Raw genomic sequence first — 6,000 nt, 5'->3', positions numbered from 1 at the left:
AAAAGCACATAGATGCCCCTATGTCCCCTGGCTTAGTTCCCTCCCCACCTTCCTGCAAAACTCCCCTGCAAAGCCCCACCAGCTTCTAGACACTTAGGGATATTCACATCTCAGGACTTCCACACTGTTCCATCCTCCTGAATCACTCTTCCCTCTCTGTTTACACATTCCCTCCTTCTCACTTCAGGTCTTGCTGAGAACCACCCTGCCTGGTTTCAGAAGCTGTAACCACCCATGGCTAAGACGGAGTGAGAGACCTTGGGACCATAAGCCACTAAGGAGACAAAGCTTATCTCTCTGGCAGGGGCGCTGCCTCTGTCCCCTTTATTTCACTCTGCTTGGCCCCGAGCCTTACCAGTTAGACAATGATGGGTAAGATCCTCCCAGGGAGGGATGAACTAAGACAGGCATGGTCACAAAGGGGGCTCCAGGGAAGGAGTTGGGGGGCTATAGAAAAAGGGGGTTTGATGGACCCTTGCCCCTTGGCTTTGACATAGCCTGAGTCCTCATTCTGTCTGCAAGAAATCTCCTAATCTCTTGGCTGCCTTACTCCCCCTGCTTGACTTAAGCCTGAAACAATGGCAGAAGGCAGTGCAGCCCTGTGCTGGAAAGGGAGGGTTCCCCGGGGTGATCAGGCCTAAGGAAGAATACTTAAAATCCTGTGAGACCTGCTTTGCTAAGAATGCCCTCAATTTTCTGATAAGGGTCAGAGCAGAAAATGAGTTTGTTTCCCAAAGTTTTATAGCCCCTTAGCTAACTAATCCTGACTCAGAATAAGCCCTTGTAGTTTCTATTGTAGTAACTATTGCTTGGCCTTTACCACCTGACAATGATTGATGAGCTTTACCTGTATTCCTTTGCAAATTGAACACAAAAAAAGCCCATTGAGGAAAAGACTCTTGGTCCTTCTCTTTTGAGAGATCGACCACCTTTCCTCCCCAAGCAGATCATGTCTTGGTAGACTTATTCTCACCCATGGCAGCTGGGGGGGGGGGCAGCCTGCAGGTGGAGCCCCCCTCAAGGTCTCTGCTCCAGTGACACCATCCCCAAGGTGGCCCTGGGCATTGAGAATCAGCAACCAGCTCTCTGTTATCCCAAGATCTCCCTCTTCCTCAGCTCCACTTTTCTGTATTGCCCTTTCTGCCATTTACCCCACTGGGCATGGTGTGCTATTTGTTGTCTGTTACCTGCCTCTCTAGAGAGTAAACTAATGGGTGTGGGAACACTGTTTTTCAGTGCTCCACCTCAGGGCCTAGAGGAGAGTCCTAGCACCCAGGAAGAGCTCAGTGATTATTGGATGAGTGGATGCACATGCTTCATTGTTTACCCCAACATCCTTCAACCTGTCACTCTGATCCTTGGAAAAAACCACCTGTTTCTCTATAAAGTTACATTTGCATTCTGCACCATAACCACTACTTCACACATTATATTCCCCTGTTGGACTCCAGGTTTCTTAAGACAGAGTCTATTCCTCATCAGGGCCTGCTACACAGTAAACATGGAAAGAATGAAGAAATTTGACCTTAATGATCCAGTGCTTGGAACCATGGCAAGAATCAAAATCCCTGAAGTAAAAATCAACCCATTAATATATTGTGTTTACTAAGGCAAAAACAAACAAACAAACAAACAAACAAACAAAACAATTATGTCTTAGAAATGTTTCTCCAAGGGGATGACTCAAAGAGGGCTTTGATGAGCCATTGTCACTATGAAATCCAATTAGTCAGCACAATACCTTTTTCAAACATTCTGCTGCCCTGGCTGGTGTAGCTCAGTGGATTGAGCTCGGGCTGTGAACCAAAGTGTCGCAGGTTCAATTTGCAGCCAGGGTACATGCCTGGGTTGCAGGCCATAACCCCCAGCAACCGCACACTGATGTTTCTCTCTCTCTCTCTCCCTCCCTTCCCTCTCTAAAATAAATAAATAAAAATAAAAAAATAAACATTCTGAATTAGTTGAGATAAAAGTTCATTGGAGAAACAACAAATGACTCTCACTTTCATTAAATCAGGAAAATGAAACAAAACATATAAATAAGTGCTAAACACATTACCAATATTCCCAACTCCTCTGGGTGTAGGAAGAAATATTGCTGTCTTGGGCATGGTAGTATGTATATGCTGTGTAATTTTTAGCCTCCTGTAAAATTTGTGACTGTAATTTCACTGACTTACATTAGTCCTGGTCTCCAAATACAAGGTATTCATCAGGAGTATGATAAGTGCAATGACTGGCTAAGACTGAGCTTGAAGTAGCCAGGAAAGAAAGGTGTGCATAGGAAGATGGGGCTCACGGAGTCCCACAGAGAACTGACTGAGGAGGTAACATACGGAGTGGAGCACAAGGGAAGGTGTGGCAGCCTCCACACAGAATGGCACGTTCAGCGCATTCACATCCAGCACTCAACAACAGAACTCTAATCCTTAGAGGCTTGTTTCCAATGTAGGTGTTATAGCAAGACAAATCATTAGTCACAGAGAGAATTCATCTGTACCTTAGCAATGTACCCAGTGCCCCAGGCATGGAGGAGTAGAAAGGTGAGAATATGATCATAAAGAGAAATAAGGCAAGAGCTTGTTTCCTAGCAGTTGTGCCTAAACCAGACTTGACTCACTGACTGTAGGGAGGAGGAACTGGTTTTGGTGGATGGAGGAGTTTTACTCCAGCAGGTGAGGGCTGGATGCTTCAACTGGGGAGAGGTGAGTGCTGTGGAGCTGTGAGAACCTGTCCTTTACTGAGATAACAAAAAAACACAAGACTGGAATGCAAGCTTCCCTCCTTATTCTTGGCAATGGCACCTTTTTCAACACAGGGATGGGTTTGGGGCTGACATGGGTCTCATTTATCTTGTATACTAAGAACCTTGGTGACTGTCTCAGGGAGAAATGACATAGGCTAGTAGCCTGGACACTGGGATTTTCAGTACTAGCATTTGGTGTCTTCATTTTTAATGGCACCAATATGGAGAACCACTAATTCAGAAAATGAAAGATTTTAGGTGAAATTATTTAGATAAACAGTGCACTTGGATAATTATACAAGACTCTATTTTACTTAAGTATTGCCTAACAGGCTATGTAATATCATCTTCTCCCACAATTGGGTGATTACAGAGCTCTGGAAATAAACTCTGCATCAACATGATCGTTGTGAAAGAAGGGCAGCCAAGATATTGAGATCAGAGGGAAATATATGATCTGAGGTATGTAGTTTATATTTTTTAATCAAGGAACTATTATAAGGAAACTATGCTATGTCCAGAGTGAACATACCTGGAATTCTGCTTCTGTTTCTGATTCTGGAGCAATTAGAACATCAGTGCTAGGTTATGTTGAGCCCCAAAATATAAGAATAGAGCCAAGGTAACGATGGAAGAAAACATGGGGGAAAAAACAACTACCCACACCCCCACAAAAAAGAAAGAAAGACAGGAAAGAAAATAAAAAAGATAAGGCAGAGTGATCCCAGGAGATGAGATGGAGGGGCCAAGACCAAGACTAAGTGGATTGCTAAGGCCATGACACAAGCCAGGATAAGTCTAAGCAGTGATGGGCAGACTGCCCATAGTAGGTCCACTCAGTGGCCTGAGCTCACCCCACACAGAACAAGATGTAGTAACTTGTGCATGATCTAAACCCTTGCCTAGGAATTATCAGAGGTCTTCTCATGTTGCCATGTCCCTGAATTGTGTGGGAAACTGTCTTCGGGTGCTGCGCCATAGTGGACCAACACTAAGTGTAGACACTATGTACCCTAGTCATAAAATAAAGACTTTGTAGTAGATATTTCCTGCACAAATTATAAGCAAGAAGGCTTTATTAAAACAATTTCTAATTGTTTTTTTATCTTTCATAATATTGGGTGTTTTCCCTGTCTTTTTCAAAGCTCATTGGAGAAAATAAGACACAAGGAATTATCCATAGAAAATTTGGCCATATTAGCAAGTTCCTTGAGACAGAATCTGTGTTTTTCTTATCTCTTTCATATTCTCATGTCTACCTCAATGCTAGGTACATAGAGGGCTTTAAACATTACTGACAAATTGACTTTCATTCAAGAAACTGAAAATGTTTCAGTTTCAGTTAACTGAAACATTTCAGAAACTGAAAATGTTTCAGTTAAGCTGTCCAACCTGTGGTGTCCTCCGAGTTAGTTACAATAGCCATTCACATCCCCCAACTAAATTCAAGTCACTAGGTCCACACTCTTGGATGCATAGATTATTATAATTCTACATTATAATACTTCCTCCTATGCTTTTAATAAATAGATTGGTTCTACAAATGTGAGTTATTTTACAATTAAAGTTTTCTTTTTAGCTCCTCCTATTCCTGTTTAGAAATAGAAATAAATTCTAGTGCTTAAATAATTCTTAAAAGTATACTGGAAAAATCATAAGAAATTTGTTTTTCTAGTTTAAGGCTTTCATTTCTTCCTCCCATCATAAGCAGATAATCTGATAATTTTGTTTTCTGCATCAATTGCCTGACTCTTGAACTCATCATTTTCATTCAGATATTTTTTCTAATATTTTCTATTCATTTAACTAAGAATACTTACTGGTAATCACCATGTGCTTTTTCTCCTCTCTTCTACATTATTGTTTTTTCCTTCCCAAAGTTAGACCTTGGTGCATCAATTATTCATTATTTTTAACTGTTACTTTACAGAACAAATCCTGCTTTTCTTGAAGATCTGGCATACTTACACTATAACTATTATTTCCTGATTCATGGAACTGTGTTTCATGTCCTGCTTCTTTACAAGAATGAACATGTTTTGCAATAGTGGCTCCTTGGAATCTTTCTTTATAAGGAAATGTGAACACTTACATGTACTTTGACTAGGATCTGACTCATCAAGCTCACTTCTGAAAATCTTTTCATTGATCAAGTTAGTATTTTCCTAATTCTGAAATCATATGTATTTCCACTTTAAAAGATAAATTTATCTTTGAAAACAGGAAGTAGACACCATGCTTAAATTTATCCATGCAAATAGAGCACAAAAAGTAAGAAAAAGAAATAGTGAATCACACATTGCTTCTTCTCAAGAAATTACTTATGTGAACCACAGAAATATTGGCTTCTCAGCCCCTTGAATTCCAGACACCCTGCTATTGCTATTTTTCTCACTTCATATTTTAAAGCAAGTATGAAATGTTATTACAATGGTTGAATTGTTTCACATATATTTAGCAGTTATTAACTTCCTAACCCTTACCTCAGAGTGTAATCCATAATTTTTAATAGAAAGTTTGAGTTCTTAGATATATAAAATAAATATATATAATTGAATGACAAAAGATAAATTTTAAGTGCTTGGAAGAAAGTAATACTTGATTTTTGATATAAAAGTAGAATAGTATACTTGATGCATCTAGGAATTTTTATGAGGTTATGTATAATTAAAGAGTTACAAATACATTATCTTTATCAAAAATACAGCATGATTTTAAAAACTTGATAAGTTTTGGGACAGTTCTGCTAGTGATCATTGGAATTGTATCCATTTGCTATTGAAACTGTGTATGAGTTTTAATAAAATAGTGGAAAATGGGACTTTTTTCCCAGTGTGTGTTTAGTTGTTGGGAGGTGGGGTTCGGACTAATCCTCTCTCCCATTTCACAAACTGTGTGACCTTACATATGCTGCTTAATCTCTCTGTGACTCCTTTTCTCAGTTTTAAAACAAATGGATGACAGTAGTCCAACCTCACTGGGTCACTGAGGATGTTGATTAATTAGTTGGTAATCATCCTGCCTGCCTGAAATACAACAGAGACCCTGACATGGCTGGGGAAGTGGCCCTGTTCCTTCATGACCAGCAGGTTTTATGTACATTCAGTCACCAAAGAACAGCCTTTACATTGCATTCCTTTGAAAAACTATCAGGAGCTCATTCAAAATTTTAGTGTCAAAGTCCTCTTTGTTCTTTCAAGCACTACAACTTATCATATTTTGGACTGTATATCATTTGTTTTCTCTTTAAAATC

The sequence above is a fragment of the Phyllostomus discolor genome, chromosome 7 (genome assembly GCF_004126475.2).
Source record: "Phyllostomus discolor isolate MPI-MPIP mPhyDis1 chromosome 7, mPhyDis1.pri.v3, whole genome shotgun sequence".
In the NCBI taxonomy this organism is placed as follows: Eukaryota; Metazoa; Chordata; class Mammalia; order Chiroptera; family Phyllostomidae; genus Phyllostomus; species Phyllostomus discolor.
This window is presented reverse-complemented; position numbering follows the sequence as displayed.